This window comes from Hordeum vulgare, chromosome 6H (genome assembly GCF_904849725.1).
Source record: "Hordeum vulgare subsp. vulgare chromosome 6H, MorexV3_pseudomolecules_assembly, whole genome shotgun sequence".
Lineage (NCBI taxonomy): Eukaryota > Viridiplantae > Streptophyta > Magnoliopsida > Poales > Poaceae > Hordeum > Hordeum vulgare.
The window spans coordinates 246,997,665-247,018,963 of NC_058523.1; positions in this window are offsets into that span (position 1 = coordinate 246,997,665).

Below are 21,299 nucleotides of genomic sequence, written 5' to 3' on the forward strand. Positions count from 1 at the left end.
GACCACATATTGCAATGCAGTGAGGAAGCTCGAGAAAAAGTTTGAAGGTCTGGAACTCCACCATGTTCCGCGACTGAAAAACCAAGAAGCTGATGAATTGGCGAAACTCGGATCCACTCGGAGACCAGTCCCGAGTGACGTCTGCCTCGAGCACCTTCACCTCCCTTCAGTCAAAGAAGATCCTTTTACAGAAGAACCAGTACAACCAAAGAGTTCAACAGATCCGACTGAAGTCGATATACCTGCTGTGGTTGATCTGGTCATGGAGATTCTTACTGTCATCCCCGATTGGACTGTGCCGATCATTGCATATATCCTGAGACAGGAACTATGAGAAGACGAAGTCCAGGCCAGGCAGATAGTCCGCAAGTCGAAGTCATTCACTGTCATTGATGGCCAATTGTACAGGGAGAGCGTTTCAGGCCTTCTCCAACGATGCATCTCCCCAGAGGAGGGGCAGCGGATCCTGGAAGATATTCACTCGGGGACCTGCGGTCATCACGCCTCTTCGAGAGCAATCGTCGCCAAGGCATTCAGGGCTGGTTTTTTCTGGCTGCAGGCAAACGAGATGGCTAAAGATATGGTCGACCGATGTGAGGGCTGTCAGTTCTACTCCAACAAGTCCCACAAGCCGACATCTGCGTTGAAGACAATCCCTCTTGTGTGGCCGTTTGCAGTTTGGGGATTAGATACAGTCGGACCATTCAAGACAGGCCAAGGGGGATACACACATCTGTTGGTGGCAGTCGACAAGGTCACGAAATGGATCGAAGCCAAGCCCATCAAGAAACTCGACGCCTCAACAGCCGTCAAGTTTATCAGGGACATCATCTCCAGATTCGGTGTACCTCACAGCATAATCACGGACAACGGGACAAACATTGACTCGGACAGAATCAAAGGTTTCTGTGCAAGCCAAGGTATCCGAGTGGATTTTGCTTCCGTAGCACATCCTCAATCCAATGGACAAGCAGAGCGGGCGAATGGGCTTATTCTTCAAGGTTTGAAGCCCCGACTACTGCGAGAGGTGGGACACGCCGCTGGCGCATGGGTCACCGAGTTACCTTCAGTACTCTGGGGTCTCCGCACAACCCCGAACAGATCTTCAGGGCGATCACCGTTCTTCCTCGTTTATGGAGCAGAAGTGGTCCTTCCGAGTGACTTGCTTCACAATGCGCCACGAGTCGAACTCTTCTCCGAAGCTGAAGCAGAACAAGCAAGGCAAGATGGAGTGGACCTTCTGGAGGAAGAGCGCGAGATGGCACTGACTCGCTCAACCATTTATCAACAAGATCTACGGCGTTTTCATGCACGCCACGTTAGGAGTCGCGCGTTCCAAGCAGGCGACCTGGTGCTCCGAGTGGATCAGCAAAGACCTCACAAGTTGGCTCCGACCTGGGAAGGACCTTTCATCATCTCCAAGGTGCTGAACAATGGAGCATACAGACTCTACAACATCGAGAGGGAGACAGACGAGCCGCGTGCATGGAACGGAGACCTCCTGAAGCACTTCTACACGTGATCGTCGACTGAAGCAGTGTAAAGAATAAGTATTGATGAAATAATATAAAGCAGATTCAGTTTTTGCAGATTCAGAATTCTTCCGCGGTCGCAGACTCCGGTCACACAAAAAAAAACTTAGTTGCGAACCAGAATCGCCTAAGTTCTAACTTCCTCCGAGTGTGCACTAAACTTCGCACTCGGGGACTTAGCTATGATCAAGAATCACCTAAGTAATACATTTCTCCGAGTGTGCACTAAACGTCGCACTCGGGGACTTAGCTGTGATCAAGAATCACCTAAGTAATAACTTTCTCCGAGTGTGCACTAAACGTCGCACTCGGAGACTTAGCTGTGATCAAGAATCACCTAAGTAATAAATTTCTCCGAGTACGCACTAAACGTCGCAGTCGGGAACTTAGCTGTGATCAAGAATCACCTTAGTAATAACTTTCTCCGAGTGTGCACTAAACGTCGCACTTGGAGACTTAGCTGTGATCAAGAATCACCTAAGTAATAAATTTCTCCGAGTACGCACTAAACATCGCACTCGGGAACTTAGCTGTGATCAAGAATCACCTAAGTAATACATTTCTCCGAGTGTGCACTAAACGACGCACTCGGGGACTTAGTTGTGATCAAGAATCACCTAAGTAATAACTTTCTCCGAGTGTGCACCAAACGTCACACTTGGAGACTTAGCTCTAATCAAGAATCACCTAAGTAATAAATTTCTCCGAGTATGCACTAAACGTCGCACTCGGGGACTTAGCTATGATCAAGAATCACCTAAGTAATACATTTCTCCGAGTGTGCACTAAACGTCGCACTCGGGGACTTAGCTGTGATCCAGAATCACCTAAGTAATAACTTTCTCCGTGTGTGCACTAAACGACGCACTCGGGGACTTAGCTGTGATCAAGAATCACCTAAGTAATACCTTTCTTCGAGTGTGCACCAAACGTTGCACTCGGAGACTTAGCTGTGATCAAGAATCACCTAAGTAATAAATTTCTCCGAGTATGCACTAAACGTTGCACTCGGAGACTTAGCTGTGATCAAGAATCACCTAAGTAATAACTTTCTCCGAATGTGCACTAAACGTCACACTCGGGGACTTAGCTGTGATCAAGAATCACCTAAGTAATAACTTTCTCCGAATGTGCACTAAACGTCACACTCGGGGACTTAGCTGTGATCAAGAATCACCTAAATAATAACCTTCTACGAGTGTGCACTCAACGTCGCACTCGGAGACTTAGCTGTGATTCAGAATCATCTAAGTATTAACTTCCTCCGAGTGTGCACTAAACGTCGCACTCGGAGCCTTAGCTGCGATCAAGAATCGCCTAACTAGTAACTTTCTTCGACTGCGCACTTCACGCCACACTCGGGGATTTAGATGCGATCAAGAATCGCCTAAGTACCAACTTCCTTCGAGTGTACACTCGAAGATTTAGCTGCGATCAAGAATCACCTAAATACATGACTAACACTTACATGCTACGCATGTTTGCCTTTGGCTTCACCAAGAAACGCCAAACAGAAAAACTCGAGACAACATTGCAACACAAGAGCAAACGCTTTGATTCAGATTCAAAAGCTCTAGCAAAGATAGTTCACTCGGTGTGGATCAAGCTTACCCGCACCGATCTAAGAATGTGACGGCCAACAGCAGTGGCCAAAGTTCCTTACAGATCAACACTCGGCATACCGAGGATAAAAGTGTTCTTACGCATCATCTGGATTAACGCCACGACTGGAGGGCTCTACGAACGTGTCCAGATCAATACCGTCCGCGATGCGGGTAGCACTCTCAAGGAAAGTTTCCATGAAGTCCTCGAATCGAAGTTTCTTCATGTTGGCCACCTTCAATGTCTTCAGCTTCTCCTCGCGCACCTCCTTGCAATGGACTCGGACCAGGGATAGAGCAACATCTGCACCACAACGAGCTGCAGATTTCTTCCACGACTGCACTCGGTTCAGAATCTCCTCCAGTCGAGCCATCAGGTTCTCCATCTCCTACCGCGACTCATCTTCTGGCCAAAGCTCCTTGTCGATTCGGCCGACGACTTCTCTCAGTCGACCGATGAAAGGGCCAACTTTGCCCACGCGGATGTGCGCCCGGAGCAGATCCCGATTGGCGTCCTCGCCGAGTGGCACGTTATCGCGAATCGACCGCTCCACGTCAGCTGCTTCAACTTCAGCATCAATGCAGGAATATGCAACAGAAGGACAAGCACACAATAAGCGCCGAGTGTGACGCACATAGGACAAGCACTCGGAAAAAAACAGGACTTACCAGCCAGATGCGTCATCATCTGCCGAGCCCAGTCGGTGACGTATTTCTCCTGAGCTATGCATCGTTTGTTCAGCACGTCCATCTGCCCCATCAGAGCAGTCCTCTGTTTCCCCATCTTCTCAACTTCCTCAGTCAGCACCTTGTTCGCTTCATGAGCCTGCTCCAATGACTTCTCTCGTCCCGCCAGAGCATCCTTCATGACAACCATTGCAAGCAGCGCCGCATCAAGCTCACTAGCTAACTGATTCTTCTCCGCCCTGAGAGTCTCATAGGCTATTCCCATTTCACAAGTTTTCTGCCAGCACACACCAAGGGACAATCAGAAAATTCAACAATAAAAGTCTAAGTTCTTCAGACCCCTGCCGACGCAAACAGTCGATAGCGGTCTCGGGGACTACACCCAGTGGGTTCACTAAGAGTGATCCCACTGGCATGCAACTCAAGCAGGCCCGCCCTATTGAGATGCATGTTACCACCTACGCCTACGAGGCCAATACTACCCAACCTGAGTACAAATTACTCTCGGGGACTCTTATAGTAAGTGCACTCCGAGTGCCACAACTGCTCGCAGTCGGTCATATTATTTACAGACCTGACCAAAGCAAAGACAATATGTTTAAAGACAACTGCCGGTGCAAGCACTCGGCACAAGTCTCGGGGACTACACCCACTAGGTTCACTCAGAGTGAACCCATTGCAAACAACAGATGCTATCCAAGAACACCCAGCGGGTTACAAGAGAAAATTAAATACTTACTAGCCCACTTACTCGGATATCATCCCGCAGCTCCAAGCTCCACTGGTACAAGGATGCGATGGAGTCGTAGGCCCTCTTGGCTTCTCCAGCCATCAGCTCCACCTGCACCATGGCTCCCTTGGCCGCTCCCACCTGCTCCTCCGGGAGACGTTGTATGTTGAACTCGACATTCGACGAGCCTAGCATCGTCGGAAGTTCCAGAGGCATCCCAAGGTCCGCTCCAGTCGGCTCTTCAATCACCAGCGCCGGTTCAGTCGGAGGCAGCGCCTCACTCGGCAGCACGTCGGCAGCGAGAGCAGCAACAGGCGGAGCGGCCTCAAGAACAGGCTCCGCAGCTTGTTCATCTCTCCCCTGATCACCCTCGTCCATGCAAATCGCCCCTGATAGACCGAACGGCGCGAGATCTCAGAAAAAGAAAGAGGCAGAACCTATGATAGAATTCGAGACGCGATAGTATAAAACACTCGGAGTCACTACAACGCACCTGGCTGGGACGAGACAACGTTGTCCGTGTCCATGGGGTCATCCTCCTGGCGCGCCGGAGAGGTGGCAGAAGTAGCGACTCTGTCGAGTGAAATCCATTCGACCAATAAACAGGAGTTCACTCGGATATCAGAAGAAATTAGAAGATCAATGCACTTACGTGGAGGTGACGGGGACAGCAACCCTCATCCGCGGCAGAGCATTCCGAGGCTTGGGCCCACTCGGTTTGGCCGCCTTGGAAGACTGACCCACAGGCTCAGCGGCAGCATCCCTGGCCCTCTTGGTGCTCCGAGCATTCGGGACCACTGGGACAGTGAGCGGAGCACTCGAAGATGCCGGAGGGACAGAGGGTACGACAGGCTCATGTCGGCGCTTGGTCCGATGCTCTAATTGTGGAGGCGGCGAGTCCTGCTCCTCGTCTTCCTCCTCTTCCTCGCTAGTCTCTTCCTCCGATTTCCCGCTGTGGGAGACATACTCAGCGCTCTCCACGCTGCCTTGCTGGCTGCCTTCCTCCTCCTCCTCGGCCGGGTTCCCGTTCGAGACGGGAGAAAACCAGTTGGTCCACTTCTGCATAAAATTCAGTCGGCGACATCAGACGTCACACAGAGATTCAAGCAAACGATAAGATTAAGACAGTTAGGTGCACTCGACAAGTGTTACTCACCTGATTCGGAGGAGGATTATCCGCGCAGAAAGGCTTCACTCGCCGAGATCCTTTGGGATTCTCGGAGGGGCCTGTGATCTGGAGCACCCACAAGGTCACCTTCTCCTCTGTCACGCCCACAACGTTGGTCGGAGTGGAATCCTCGGGCCCCGTATAATGCCACATGGCGTGGTCGCGAGCCTGCAGAGGTTGGATACGCCGACCGAGGAAGACCTCCAGCAAGTCTATGCCGGTGACCCCCCTCCTGACGACATCTACGAGTGCCTCAACCAGAGGTTGAATGTTGTTCTTCTCTGCCTTTGTGAGCGCCAGCTGCTTAGGCGGGGCGGGCCGATCTAAGCTAAAGGGAGGCAGCCCTGTCGCAGCATTCGGACAGGCGATATCCTGGCAATAGAACCACGTCGACTGCCAGTTCCTAACCGACTCACTTAGCTGGAGGGCAGGATAACTACTCCGACTCTTTTTCTGGAAACCTAAGCCCCCGCAGAGCTGGAGAAGATGTGTCTTATCATCCGACTGGCTAAGTCGTTTGATGGTTTGGGATCTAGCAGAAAATATGTGCTTGAACAGCCCCCAATGGGGAGGACAGCCAATGAAACACTCGCACAGAACTATAAAAGCAGAGAGATGAGCAATGGCGTTCGGGGGAAAGTGGTGAAGTTGTGCCCCGAAGTGATTCATGATGCCCTTGAAGAAAGGATGCGGGGGCAAGGAGAAACCTCGATAGACGTGGCTGAGCAGCAAGACGTGCTCCCCCTCCAAGACTTGTGCACGATCATCCCGTGCTCCACCAGCTGCAGCAGATCCCCCTCCGTCACCATGGAGGGGAGGAGCCGCCGCCTTGAATCCCCTTCTTCTTCCTCGCCTCCATCTTGCTGGTCTGACCCTTGGTCATGGCGGAAACTGCGAACCCGCGGGGGGAAGGAGGAGGAAGGAGTGTAGAGGCGTTGGAGGTGGCGAGAAGGATGGAGCAGGCGAAGGCAAGAGATTCGGCGAGCGTAATGAAGAACCCTCGCCGCCGAGATTTAAGTAAGGTTCCGACTGGGTGGCTGGTAGGTGGCCCCGAAACTTTATCCCCCCGACCCACCGCGGCGATATTAGTGGAGAGGTTGAAGGTGCGAGAATCGAGGCGTCAGGCGCTACTCGAGCGCGATGGCGTCATCCCCGCTGAGCGCGCGGATACCGAAATTTGAGGATCCTGTAAAATCCGCCGCTGTAAGTTGACCGGTCGCATCAGAAGATGCCGTAGAAGCACTCGGCTTCCGACAGTCTGTTTCGCGAGTACTTCCACTCGGATCGTCGATCGGAAAAGAGAAAATGGACCGAGGCAAGCAATGCCAAAGTCCCGTCCGTGCCAGTCGGATCCAAACCACAAGCATCACTTCGTCGTTTCAACCTCAATCCATTCGGGGACTAATGATGGGGTTATAGTCCTAGGGTAGGGTCATAAGCCTACCTTATAGGTCCTACCCAAGGACCACCCTTCACAAGGGACAAGGCCCTTTGTCAGCTCCGACTGAACTAAGGAATTCCCATCATCCTGTCCGTAACAAACATCCGACCATCCAGTCGAAGGCGAGCATTCGGAGCGTATCGATCGGACCGACTGGATTCCACTCTGTACATCGTAACCCCGCTAGGAGGGAAACGGTCATACGTTTCCTCACACTTTTATTAGCATTTAGGCCGTACGTTACCTGTAACGTAGGTATTTATTCGCCATTATTCCACCCCTGCGGACCGACCGTTGTGAAGGGCAGCGCACTCTATATAAGCCACCCTTCCCCACTGGTGCAAGGGTTAGCAACTCATTGTATTCCATATTTCCACTCGACAACAAGCTCTCTGAGCACTGAGGCGTAGGGCTATTACCTCCACCGCAGAGGGGCCTGAACTCATACAACCTCGCCGTAGCTAAGGCTCTGCCCATCCTTTTCGGACCCTACACATCTACTGTCAGGTTTATACCCACGACAACCCCTCTGCTGAGCAACAAGGCAATCATCCTTTTGGTCATCCCGATATCATCCCATGTTCTTGCTCCTGCTCCCACTTATGGCATCACGACACACTATTTCAAATGCTTTATTTCGGTAGTTGGACCTATTCCTTTGCATGACCTGTCATTGTCACAGTAAATAGCCAAACCATGCAACCTAGCATACCTGGTAGATGCTTGAGCTGTGATGTGTTATTCCTGCTATGCTTGCTATGACTAGAAGTTGTGTCAGGTATATTTCATCTGGTAGATGAACAGGAATGGACGAATGTGTTCTAGTGACAAGGAATAAGTGTGGAACCTGATTTGGTAAAGGTACCGATGAAAGTCTATGTAGGAGTACATGGCGGGTTGTTTCATTGGAACCGTCCTTAGGAACTGAGTTTCGTGTACGTAATCCAAGACTAGATACTACCACACGTTGGGATACTTAATTGACCCTCTCGACTTATTAATCGCCTAGTACTCGGTCCATGAGTTGCAAGTAGTTTCTGGTGTTTGTAGTCATCCTAGAGGCCGTGCATAGTGCTGATCTTAGAGCTGGGCTATGATGTGGTAGGCAGTGGAACGGTGTACCAAGTGGCACTCGGATGGTGGCCTTGGGAACCCTGCGCAGATCGTTTGGGGCCGTGGTGAAAACCTCGGCCGGACTTCCGTGCGGGTTACTCTCAAATAGGAGATAAACCTGGACTAGGTATTAGCATGGTTAACGGTCATGGCTGACTCCCTCGCTGGGCTTCCGATTGAAGGTTGCCGAGGTGCATAACGTGCACACGGCGATAGGTGGCAAGAGCGTGTGTGAAGAAGTACACGCCTCCAGGGTTATGATCTATTCGAATAGCCGCATCCGCGGATATGGACTACTTGTAGACATATGTTGTTGATACATAACTTTAATGGCTACTCATAAAAGTATCAAGATAAGTGTGAGTGTCATGGATGGCATTTCTGTAGGAAGACGAGAATGATTCCATGATGGTGTATTGTTGTGGAGTTAGTGGACTCGTGTGCGAGAAAACAAAGTTGTCAAAACTATTTAAAAATGTAGTTTTGCCTAGCCAAGAGTCAAAGCTAGCTTGCTGCATGAAACACCAGAACCCCCTTTAGGTAGGTTCTTTCTAGACATCGATGATGACGAGTAGCTGGTGTCCCAGCTACGACCTGGCCCCTTTTAGAAGGGATCTGTAGATAGTCAGGCTATATGCCTTATCCTTTCATCTGTCTGTACCCAGACAGCTTTTATGCTTCCGTTGGTTTGTATGACTTGTTTGTATGACTTTGAGTGTCGGGTCGTGTGACCCCTGCTTGTATGAACATATTATGCAAGACTCTTCCGAGTCTCCTAAATAAATGTCGTGATGTTGTGATGCCATTGTTGTATCTATGCATATCTGTTATGTCATGCGTATGTGTGATGCATTGTGATATGTATGGGATTCGACACCTATTCGTATGCCTTAGTAGCTCTCTATACAGAGAAATGCCCCTTTGTGATTCCATCGAGCCTTGGTAGTTCGCTACTGCTCCGGACACATTGGTTGACCGGCATGTATCCTTCTTAGTTGTTGTGTCTGTGCCTTCGGGGAAATGTCACGCGGTGTAATGGAGTCCTTGTAGCTTGCTACGACTCGTCTACACTCGTTGTTGACCGACACCTGCTTTGCTGGGTTATGTATGCGTGTCTCTGTACAGTCGAGCCACTTGAGTTTATGACTAGATATGTCGACCCGGGTTCTTTGACATTGGAATGCTAGCGACACTAAGGCATACGTGAGTCAAAAGGCACAAACGGTCCCGGCTAAGGTAAGGTGGCAGTCGTGGGGATAACCATGCGTGAGACCGCAATGGGATGCAATGTGTTACATGCTGGATTCCTATGGCTTAGGATCGGGGTCCCGATAGCGTTGGTATCAGAGACTGACTGACCGTAGGATTACCAAGCGAAACTGGTCGAAGTTGAGTCTAGAATTGCTTTAGTTATATATAAGGGAATTGTTTGTGGAAGGGAATGTAAGATTCTTGCTTCTCTTCTCAAGTCATTCTATTCTGGTCATCCTCGTCTTTTCTGCGGGGATTAAGAACTAGGTTACTTATATTTCTCTCAAGATCATGTTTTACTAATCGGTAGATTATAGGACAAAGAGTCGAGAGTTACTCCAAGTTTCTTTTGTTCCAAGGAAAATAAAATAAGTTCTGATGACCATGGAATTGAACTCGATAGTTGAGTGGTTATGCTATCCTATCTTTTGTGGGTTGTCTCAAAATTGTTTTTGAGCTTTTACAACCTTTATGCTGCACAACTTTGTCTCTAGAGCTCTAATGCCTTTTGCTTTACTCGCTATTTTCATATGCCTGGCCGTCCTTCTCGTCAGGTGGTCCGTCTGACCAGGTGCATTGATGTGCGAGGTCACACGGCCATGCTGGTGAGGATGATGTCAGTAGCCATTTACCGCTGGTACCCAGAGTATACAGTGGAGGAGCAGTACCGGGATTTCAACCAGAGTCAGTACGTGTGCACTGTTAGGGTATTCCAGATTACTCTAGAGTCGAGGAGCCGATCCATTGGTCTTATGGATTGAGGGTTACTGTTGACATGGCGGTACAAGATGCTGCCTATTCAATGTTGACCATCATGAGAGCCAGACATGCACTGCTACAGAACTCAGAATACTGCTATGTTCCCGCCTCTCAGCCAATAGAATAAAGATACCTCAGTGGGGTCTACTTTGATTCCTCTATGGAGGATCCGCTACTGCAGTCCACCGCTGAGATGTTAGAGAATAGAGACAGAGATGCTCGTGCCCTTCACATGGAGCTCTATGCTACACATGCCCGTGTGTGGATGGCTTTGCCACAGCTGGCACCTGTAGTCTAGACATGGTATGGAGATATGGAGATGTTGAACCCTGTTACGACCGATCTTCCAGCTCATGTTGACTGGCCTGCTATAGGAGGAGTCACCCCTCTTCGGGGACCTCTACTACCACGAGTCAGGGGACCAAGGCCATACCCGTGTCCTTACAGTTCCCAGGGTCTCATGCTCGAGTTTTTTCTGATCTGCAGGTTGAGCTCCTAGGCCATGGAGGCAACCTTTATGAGATGTTTTATGTGGATGCTTGAACCCGTGAGTGGAAGAGTTGTATGGTAGTAGGTGTACTTCCACAGTACTTTGTGTCTTGTGGAGTATGCTTATGTCATAAGATGAGTTCCAGAGGCATAGATAAACAATGTATAGGAAGCTTGAAAATCCTCTGATGAGTAGTATCATCTTTTCAGTAGTTTGCTCTTCGGTTAAGGTTGTATTGAACTATGTAATGGTGTGTATGAACCATGGTGTATATATAGCAGTTGCTTGTTACCATGTTGTTCGGATGTTCATTTCCGCATTCCATGTGTTCAGTGCATTCTTAATCCATAGCTAGTATTGATGTTGATATTAGTCTAAGATGTTAGTTTGTTTGTCAGGATGGTGTTCACCAGGTTGAAACGTGACCCTTCCCATGAGCAGGGAGAAGGTAGTCAAGCATCGCAGGAGGAATTGCCTCACCCGCCTTCTCTGGCGGAAGTTATGCTTGAGGCGGAAAGAAACAAAAGAGAGACCAACCGTCTGCTAGAGCATATTGAACAAAATACGACTCGTCAGCCGAGGAATGATGCAGTGTCCCTCAATGACTTCGTGAAGATGAATCCCCCGAAGTTCCATCACTCCGTCGATCCTCTCGACGCTGATGACTGGTTGTGCAATATATCACGCAAGATTCGCTCTGCCAATGTTTCTGAGGCTAACAAGGTGACCTTTGCGGCGTACTTTGTGGAAGGACCCGCCAATCTATGTTGGAGAATTTTGAAGCTATGCGTCCTGCCGGACCAGCAGCCACATGGGCAGACTTCAGTACAGCCTTCCGTCTGCACCACATCCGAGAGGGTCTAATGTACCGTAAGAGAGAGGAATTATGTGCCTTCACCCAGGGAAAGTTGAACGTGGATGCTTATAGCCACGAGTTCAGTAATCTCGCTCGCTACGCAACTGAAGAGGTGTCAACCGATGCCAAGAAGCAAGCAAGATTCCGCAAGGGTCTGAGCCCTGAACTTCGTCGTGACCTGCGCCTCCACGAATGTACAAGCTTTCAAGCTCTTGTCAACAAGGCGATCAGTGCTGAGATTGGTCATACCGAGTATGAAGCCACGAAGAAACACTCCCACGACTCTGGCTCCTCATCTGGTTCCGCGTTTCCAAGACGCATGCTGTGGGTCCCAAATAGCTCTCTGCCGCCAAGATATACCCTGAGGCCATCCAATGTGGCGCCTTAGGCGAATCAGACCAACCCTCCAGCAAAGACCTATGGTGGTCCAGCTAGCATTGCTGCACCATGCGCCAATCAGGTGATCTGTTACAAGTGTGGACAACCAAGGCACTACTCACGAGAGTGTCCCCAGGATATAGGTGCCAAGCAACCTGGAAAGTCCGTTGGGCAAGGCAAGTCGGGCAAACCTTACTATGTGAAGCAAACTCCTGCACATTGCCGCGTGAATTATGTTTGAGTAGCAGTGTCCCTCAATGACTTCCAGGATCCCGACGTCATATTGGGTACGCTCCTTGTCAATCATCACCCAGCGTCTGTCCCTCAATGACTTCGAGGATCCCGACGTCATATTGGGCACAGTTGCATAATATGTCCTTTTGTGATATGCCAAGCCCATTGGTTGTCCAAACATCTGGTAGTAAGTGGCAAACCTCCAGGATAACCTATGATAATCAAATCCTAGTAGATAGGCTAGTTTTTCTAGCATCTTTGATAGCCCTAAAATCTTTGGATATCAATATCATCTTGGGTATGGACTGGATGTCAGCTCATTATGCCAAGATTGATACTCATTCTAGAAATGTTTAGCTTACCCATCCCTCGGGTGAGATAGTTAATGTCTCTACTCGAGTTGCGAAATGCCAACTCTATTCCCTCAATGTCAACCCTCTTCTAGAACTTGAAGACATTCCGGTAGTCCGTGACTTCCTGGATGTTTTTCCAGAAGAACTGCCAGGAATTCCACCTAACAGGGATGTAGAGTTTGTGATAGACCTTGTTCCAGGAAGTGTTCCAATAGCCATAAGACCCTATAAGATGGCACCCTTGGAGCTAGCCGAACTTAAGAAGGACTAGATGAGGCCTTGAATAAAGGTTTCATTCGTCCTAGCTCTTATCCTTGGGCTTGTCCCATCCTCTTCGGCAAGAAGAAAGATGGAACGGACGGGATGGTTGTAGATTATCGACCAGTTAACCTGGTCACCATAAAGAACAAGTATCCGCTCCCCGGGATCAACAATCTGTATGATCAACTCGCTGGATCCTCAGTCTTCTCCAAAATGGATTTGAGGTTGGGTTACCATCAAATAAAGATCAAGAATGGGGACATTCCAAAACGGCTTTTGTCACTCGTTATAGCCAATACGAGTACACCGTCATGTCCTTCAGTTTAACCAATGCACCAGCCACCTTCTCTCGCTTGATGAATTCAATCTTCATGGAGTATTTGGATAAATTCTTCGTGGTACACCTCGATGATATTCTCGTCTACTCGAAGAACGAACAAGAACATGCCGAGCATCTAAGGCTGGTATTGATGAAACTTCGAGAGCATCGCCTTTATGCCAACTTCTCAAACTGTGAATTTTGGTTACTAGAAGTGACCTATCTAGGCCACGTAATCTCTGGTAAGGGTATTGTTGTCAATCCCGAGAGACTTCAAGCTGTCCTTGATTGGACTCAACATGAATCGGTTAAGCAACTTAGGAGTTTTCTTGGTCTAGCGAGCTATTGTCACCGCTTTGTCGAGAATTTCTCCAAGCTTGCAAAGCCTCTAACTAAACTCCTCAAGAAAGATAAAAGTTCGAGTGGACACCACAGTGTGAGCATAGTTTTTAGGAACTGAAAAGACGCCTGACTTCTGGACCTATGTTGTTACCACCAGATTTTTCTAAGGACTTTGTTATCTATTGCGATGCCTCACGAAAAGGATTAGGTTGCATTCTCATGCAGGATCGTCATGTGATTGCATACGCATCTCGACAGTTGCGTGCACATGAGGATAATTATCACACATATGATATTGAGCTTGCAGCTGTAGTCCATGCACTTAAAACCTGACAACATTACCTTCTTGGTAATCGTTGCGAAATATTCAGTGTTCACCGAAGTCTGAAATATATCTTCACCCAGCCGGATTGGAATCTCAGGCAAAGACGGTGGGTTGAGTTGATCACACATTATGACTTAGGGATAACTTACACCCCGGGGAAGGCCAATGTCATGGCTGATGCACTAAGCCGTAAGTCTTATTGTAACAACCTGATGCTACAACGAGGTCAACCACATCTCTATGAGGAATTTCGGAAGTTAAACCTCCGCATTGCTCCTCAAGGATTCCTTTCTAACCTGGTGGCAAAACCTACTGTTGGGGATCAAATCATAGTTGTGCGGACATATGATAAGGGTATATCCCGGATCAAGGAGAATATTGCTAGCGGAAATGCTACATATTTCTCTATCAATAAGCAAGGTGTCGTGTTCTTTCAGAACCGTCTAGTGTTTCCTAAGAGCAAACGTCTGCAGCACTTGATCCTCAAGGAGGCTCATGATTCTCCTCTCACCATTCATCCTGGTAGTACTAAGATGTATCAAGACCTACGCCACAGGTTTTGGTGGACTAGGATGAAGAGAGAAATTGCTGATTTCATTGCTAACTGCGATGTTTGCCGTCGAGTTAAGGCAGAACATCAAAGGCCTACTAGCACCCTGCAACCTTTAGCTATTCCTGAATGGAAATGGGATAAAGTCAGTATGGATTTCATGACTGGATTTCCCAAGACCAAGAAAGCAAATAATGCTATCTTTGTGGTCATTGACCGTCTCTCCAAAGTAACACATTTTCTTCCAGTTCATGAGAGTATAACAGCTAGCAGAGTTATGTATCTCTCGAATATTGTCTCTTCATGATGTTCCTTTGGAGACTAACTCAGACCATGGAAGTATTTTTACTTCTCGCTTCTGGGAAAGTTTTCAGAATGCCATGGGGACTCACCTATCTTTTAGCACTGCTTTCCATCCTCAATCAAGTGGTCAAGTAGAAAGAGTGAATCAAATCCTAGAAGATATGCTTCGAGCTTGTGTTATATCGTTCGGCATGAATTGGGAGAAGTGCCTTCCTTTCGCCGAATTTGCTTATAACAATAGTTATCAATCAAGCTTGGGCAAAGCTCCTTTTGAAGTTCTCTATGGACGAAGATGTCGAACACCTCTTAATTGGTCAGAAACCGGAACGAGGCAACTCTTTGGTCCGGATATGATCCAGGAAGAAGAAGATCAAGTTCGCATTATTCATGAAAAGTTGAAAACAGCCCAGTCTCGTCAAAAGAGACAATATGATCGTCATCATAAGGCTGTGACCTCTGAAGTTGACGAGAAGGCTTACCTTCGGGTTACACCCCTAAAGGGTACCAATCGTTTCGGTATCAAGGGCAAGTTGGCTCCTCGTTACATCGGTCCTTTTCGCATTCTTGCCAAATGAGGAGAAGTTGCCTACCAGTTGGAACTTCCTCCGCATCTTTCCAAGGTTCATAATGTTTTCCACGTCTCGCAACTCACGCGTTGCTTTTCGGATCCTATCCGTGAAGTGGACCACGAAACACTTGATCTCCAAGATAACATTTCATACCAAGAATACCATGTTCGTATTCTTGATCAAGCTGAGTGTACCACTCGACATCGAAATCTCAAGTTTCTTAAAGTTCAATGGTCAAATCATTCGGAAAAAGAGGCAACATGGGAAAGAGAGGATCATCTTCGACTTGAGTATCCCATGCAATTCCCGACGACTTCCAAATCTCGGGACGAGATTCTTTTGAGTGGGGGTGAGTTGTCACATCCCTGAATCCCTAATAGAGTTAGCAAGAATGTGCTCATGTCTTTTCCTTTGCATCGAAAGAAATGGAACTAATTCAAAAGGACGAAAATAAAACAAAAGCAAACCCTAGCAACTCTAATTCAAAACAATTCCAAATTTGGTGGCAAATCAATGAACCCAAAATGGCCATCATAAAAGTTCATCTTTTCTGATATTTCTTGAAAACAAAATATCAAGGGTGAAATATACTTTCAAAATGCTTTGGCATTTTATTTTAAACTTAAAATTCGCTGAAATCAATTATATATTTGATTTCAAATATTTCAGATTCTCATAAAATGTTGAATCTTTTATATGTGTTTGGGAATATTCCAAATAACACCCTAGTATCATTCAAACTATTTTAGAAATAGTTTGGAGCCAAAAATAAAAATGAAACAAAGTCAGAAAAGATAAAACAGAAAATGAAAAAGGAAGAAAAATGAAAAAAGGTTACGTGACGCTCAGGCCCAGCCCAGCTCCTCCCCTCCTGTCCGGAAGCAGGAGGTGGCCGCCGCTCCCTCCGGTGCTGCCACGCACCTGCGTGCCTGCCTGGCCACCGCATCGTGTTGGTGTGGAGGAGATAACCCTCCCGAATCCATTCCCGTCCTCATCCTCTCCCCATTCGTTCTCTTTCCCCTCTCCCTCTCAGTCGCCATTAGAGCCCGAGCTAGAGCTCGAGCTAGCCGTCGTCTCTGGCCACCGGAAGTCTCCCCGAGCACGCCGTTCGCTCCGCGTCATCAAGCTGGTCGTCCCTGCCAAAGGAGAAGAGCCCTCGAGCCCAGCATCGCCCTGACGCATCGTCTTCCTCCTCGGATCCCTGAAGATCGCCACCGGCGTTCTCCCTCCTCAGGCCGTCCCCGAGCACGCCTTAGACGCCCCTGCACTCCCCATGAGCTCAGGATGCTTTCCCCCTTGTTTTCCCTCTCGATCTCAAGTTCTAGGCAAAGATTCACCGGAGCCCGACGAGGGTCACCGCTGTAGCTCGTCGTCGATGACCCTACGGTGACCGGTTGGTCCATCTGAGGCCTTCAATAGCTCCATCTCGTCGTGTAGATGCTCTAGGAGCCCAACCCCGCGCATTTTGCACTCGATTTTGATGACCTCAACGATGGCCGACCTCCGGCAGCCGCCGAGCTCGTCGCTGGCGTCGATTCCGGTCATCTTAGTCCCCGAGGCTTGCTCCATCTTGCTCGCGGTCGAGGGGCCGATTGTTTGAGCCCCTCCTCCGCTCGTTTGGTCGCCGAAAGCAGAATCCCGACGCCCTCCGCCGTTCTGGGGGTCGCGCGGAGCCTCGCCGTCGGTGGGTTTCATCCCAGCGCCGGTGGGGTTGACTCCCCTGAGTCACTGGCAAGTGGGGCCAGCCCCGTGGCTAATTAAGATTAGTAAAAATAAAAATAATAATTATATTAAAAGTTAACCAGACACTGACATGTGGGTCCAGCCCTGTTAAATACATATTTAAGTTTAAACTTAACTAATTTCTCGCGAGAGTCACTGACCAGTGGGTCCCACTGATCAGGTTTGGCTTGCAAACGGCCAGCAAACCTGCTGATGTCATGCTGATGCAATAAATCCAATTCTGGTCTTAAAATAATTCTAGAATAATTGCAAAACTTTGGAAATTAATAGAAAATTCATTATAATTCCAAATCAGACAAATAATATATGCAAATTGATCAGAAAAATTCAATGAACACAATGGTGCTACTTTCATGCTTGAAAAACAAAGTTATGAAACAGCATCAGGTCAAATCAATTAAATTATTAAGATAAATATGCCATTTCAAATAATATTTGAATTTGGATTTCAGACTAGATACAAACTCAGATTTTACCAACCACACTGAATCATATCACCCTTCATTTCATGCCATGATCATGCAATGATTGTTGCATATGATTGCTATTAATTGAATGTTTTTATTCCGGTAGGCCCCGCCCCTCCGGATACGACTGAATATCCGACTAACGGATATTACCCCTGTGCTGAGCAACAAGGCAAGCATCCTTTTGATCATCCCGATATCATCCCGTGTTCTTGTTGCTGCTCCCACTTATTGCATTAGGACAAACTATTTCAAATGCTTTACTTCGGTAGCGGAACCTATTCCTTTGCATGACTTGTCATTGTCACAGTAAATAGCCAAACCATGCAACCTAGCATACCTGGTAGATGCTTGAGCTGTGATCTGTTATTCCTGCTATGCTTAATATTCCTAGAAGTTGCGTCAGGTCTATTTCATTTGGCTCATGAACAGGAATGGGCGAATGTGTTCTAGTGAGAAGGAATAAGTGTGGAACCTGATTTGGTAAAGGTACCGATGAAAGGCTATGTAGGAGTACATGGCGGGTTGTTTCATTGGAACCATCCTTAGGACTGAGTTCCGTGTATCTAATCCAAGACTAGATACTACCAAACGTTGGGATACTTAATTGACCCTCTCGACTTATTAATCGGCTAGTACTCGGTTGAGGAGTTGCAAGTAGTTTCTGGTGTTTGTAGTCATGCTGGAGGCCGTGCATAGTGCTGACCTTAGAGGTGGGCTATGATGCGGTAGGCAGTGGCACGGTGTACCAAGTGGCACCCGTATGGTGGGCTTGGGAACCCTGCGCACATTGTTTGGGGCCGTGGTGAAAATCTCGGCCGGACTTCCGTGTGGGTTACTCTCAAATAGGCGATAAACCTAGACTAGGTATTAGCATGGTTAACAGTCGTGGCCGACTCCCTTGCTGGGCTTCCGGTTGAAGGTTGCCGAGGTGCATGACGTGCACATAGCGATAAGTGGCGAGAGTGTGTGTGAAGAAGTACACCCCTCCAGGGTTATGATCTATTCGAAAAGCCGCGTCCGCCGATATGGACTACTTGGAGACATATGTTGTTCATAGATAACTTTAATGGATACTCATAAAAGTAACAAGCTCAGTGTGAGTGCCATGGATGGCATTTCTGTAGGAAGACGGGAATGGTTCCATGATGGTGTATTGTTGTGGAGTTAGTGGACTCGTGTGCGAGAAAACAAAGTTTTCAAAACTATTTAAAAATGTAGTTTTGCCTAGCCAAGAGTCAAAGCTGGCTTGCTGCATGAAGCACCACAACCCACTTTATTGATACCTGAGCATGAGTAGATGGACCTGTTCTAAAGTCTTGTCGAGTACTTTTGTACTCATGTTTGCTTAATAAGTTGTTGCAGAGGATAACCATGAGCCAACAGGTGGGTTCTTTCTAGACATTGATGATGACGAGTAGTTGGTGTGTCCTAGCTACGACCTGGCCCCTTTCGGAAGGGATCTGTAGATAGTTAGGCTTTATGCCTTATCCTTTCATCTGTGTGTACACAGACAACTTTTATGCTTCCGTTGGTTTGTATTACTTGTTTGTATGAATTTGAGTGTCGGGTCGTGTAACCCCTGCTTGTATGAACATATTATGCAATACTATTCAGAGTCTTCTAAATAAATGGCATGATGTTGTATGGTTATGTTGTGATGCCATTGGTGTATCTATGCATATCTCGTATGTCATGCGTACGTGTGATGCACTGTGATATCTATGGGATTCGACACCTAGTCGTATGCCTTAGTAGCTCTCTATACAGAGAAATGCCCCTTTGTGATTCCACCGAGCCTTGGTAGTTCTCTACTGCTCCAGACACATTGGTTGGCTGGCATGTATCCTTCTTAGTTATTGTGTCTGTCCCTTCGGGGAAACGTCACGTAGTGTAATGGAGTGCTTGTAGCTTGCTACGTCTCGTCTACACTCATTGTTGACCGACACCTGCTTTGCTGGGTTATGTATGCCTATCATTGTACAGTCGAGCCACTTGAGTTTATGACTAGATATGTCGACCCGGGTTCTCTAACATTGGAATGCTAGCGACACTAATGCATATGTGAGTCAAAAGGCGCAAACGGTCCCAGCTAAGGTAAGGTGGCAACCGTGGGGATAACCATGCGTGAGACCGCAAAGGGATGCAATGTGTTACATGCTGGAGTCATATGGCTTAGGATTGGGGTCCCGACAACAACATCATGGTTTCAAGGAAATGACTCCAGATGACATCATATCCACTTTCCAACTATTCGAAGAGTCAAAGGCAAATGCTACAAAACATCTTTCCATGCATGGTACCTCAAGATCAAAGATCAATCTTGTATTGAAGGCCAAGCATGTATGTGAGGAAGTGCAAAGTGAATAACAACAAGAAGATGATGATGATGAAGATCATGATGAGATTGACTCAAATGAGAGCCCTTCATATGAAGACATTGCCCTCTTTGTCAAGAAGTTTAGCGCGGGAAAATTCAAGGGAAGATTCCAGAAGAAGAAAGTGAGAAAATGCTACAAGTGTGAGGAAACCAACCACTTCTCCAGTGATTGCCCTTATGAGAAGAGAGAAGATAAACCAAGGTTTCCCAAGACCTTTTCAAAGAAGAAGTTGCCAAATCCTATGAACTCCAAGCTCAAGAGGAGAGATGGGAAAGCAATGGTTGCTCGTGAAGAATCTAATCCAGATGATGTTGGTGGGGTTGCCGGAGCAGCTCAAGGTTCACAAAACACCTTGAGGTTAGTCAACAAGAGTGGTGATGTTGTCACCTACAACTATATGAAATACTACAAGGGCAACACTCGCAAGTGCTTAATGGCAAAGGCCGTCATAGAAGACGGAGAGGACCAAAACTCTCCTGACAAGGTCAAGGTAACCCCACGCTCAAATCCCCCTCTTTTATCGTCTACTCCTTGTGATGAGTATCTTGATGCGGATGATAAGTATGATGATGCCGATATAGATGATCCTATCCTTGCTAAACTGAATAAGTTCATGTGCTCCCTTAAAGGAAAGAAGCTCACTATGTTTCGTATGCTTATGGAGATGGTGAGTAAGCACACCAATACCATTAAGGAACTCGAAACCCTCATCACCAAGGAAAAGGAAAAGTATGAAATCCTTGAGAGGAAAGTCCAATATGAGGAAGCACAAAATGATGAATTATGCTTAAAAATTGGTGCAAACATTGATGATCATGCTAAAAATCTTGCCTCCTTGAAAAAGCCAAGAACTCGTGCAAGGAGTTGATAAATGATAAAAGTAAGCTTGTGGAATCTCATGCTTCTCTCTCTAAGAATTGTGAGCTTCTACCCGTGTCCCTCAAGACTAAGGAAGAGGAGCTCACTCTTCTTACAAAGAGGTTTGAGACGCTCAAACTTAATTATCTTGAAACTCTAGCCAAGGTTTACTCCTCAACTATTATCAATGTTGATGCTTGTACTACTAACTCTAGTGGTGACCTAGCAACTATTCTTGAGGAAAACCATTTTCTAAAGGCACAACTCGGGAGAGGACTCATGACATGTGCTCAAGGACAAAAGAACCTTAATGAGGTACTAAGGCAACACATGAGGTGTTTGCCAAGGAAGGGCTCGTGCTTGACCCAAGCACAAACAAGAAGAAGACATCTTATCACAAGTGCACCACCCCTCTCAAAGAAACATTTGTATGAGAAGGGCATGCCCACTCTCAACAAGCAAAAAGAGTTCATGCCTCCATCCTATGTACTTCGTAAAATAAAGGATGGGGAGGTTTATGCTAAATTTTTTGGTCCTTGTAATGCATTCCGGTTCTATGCTATTTGGGTCCCTAGGACCCTTGTGACT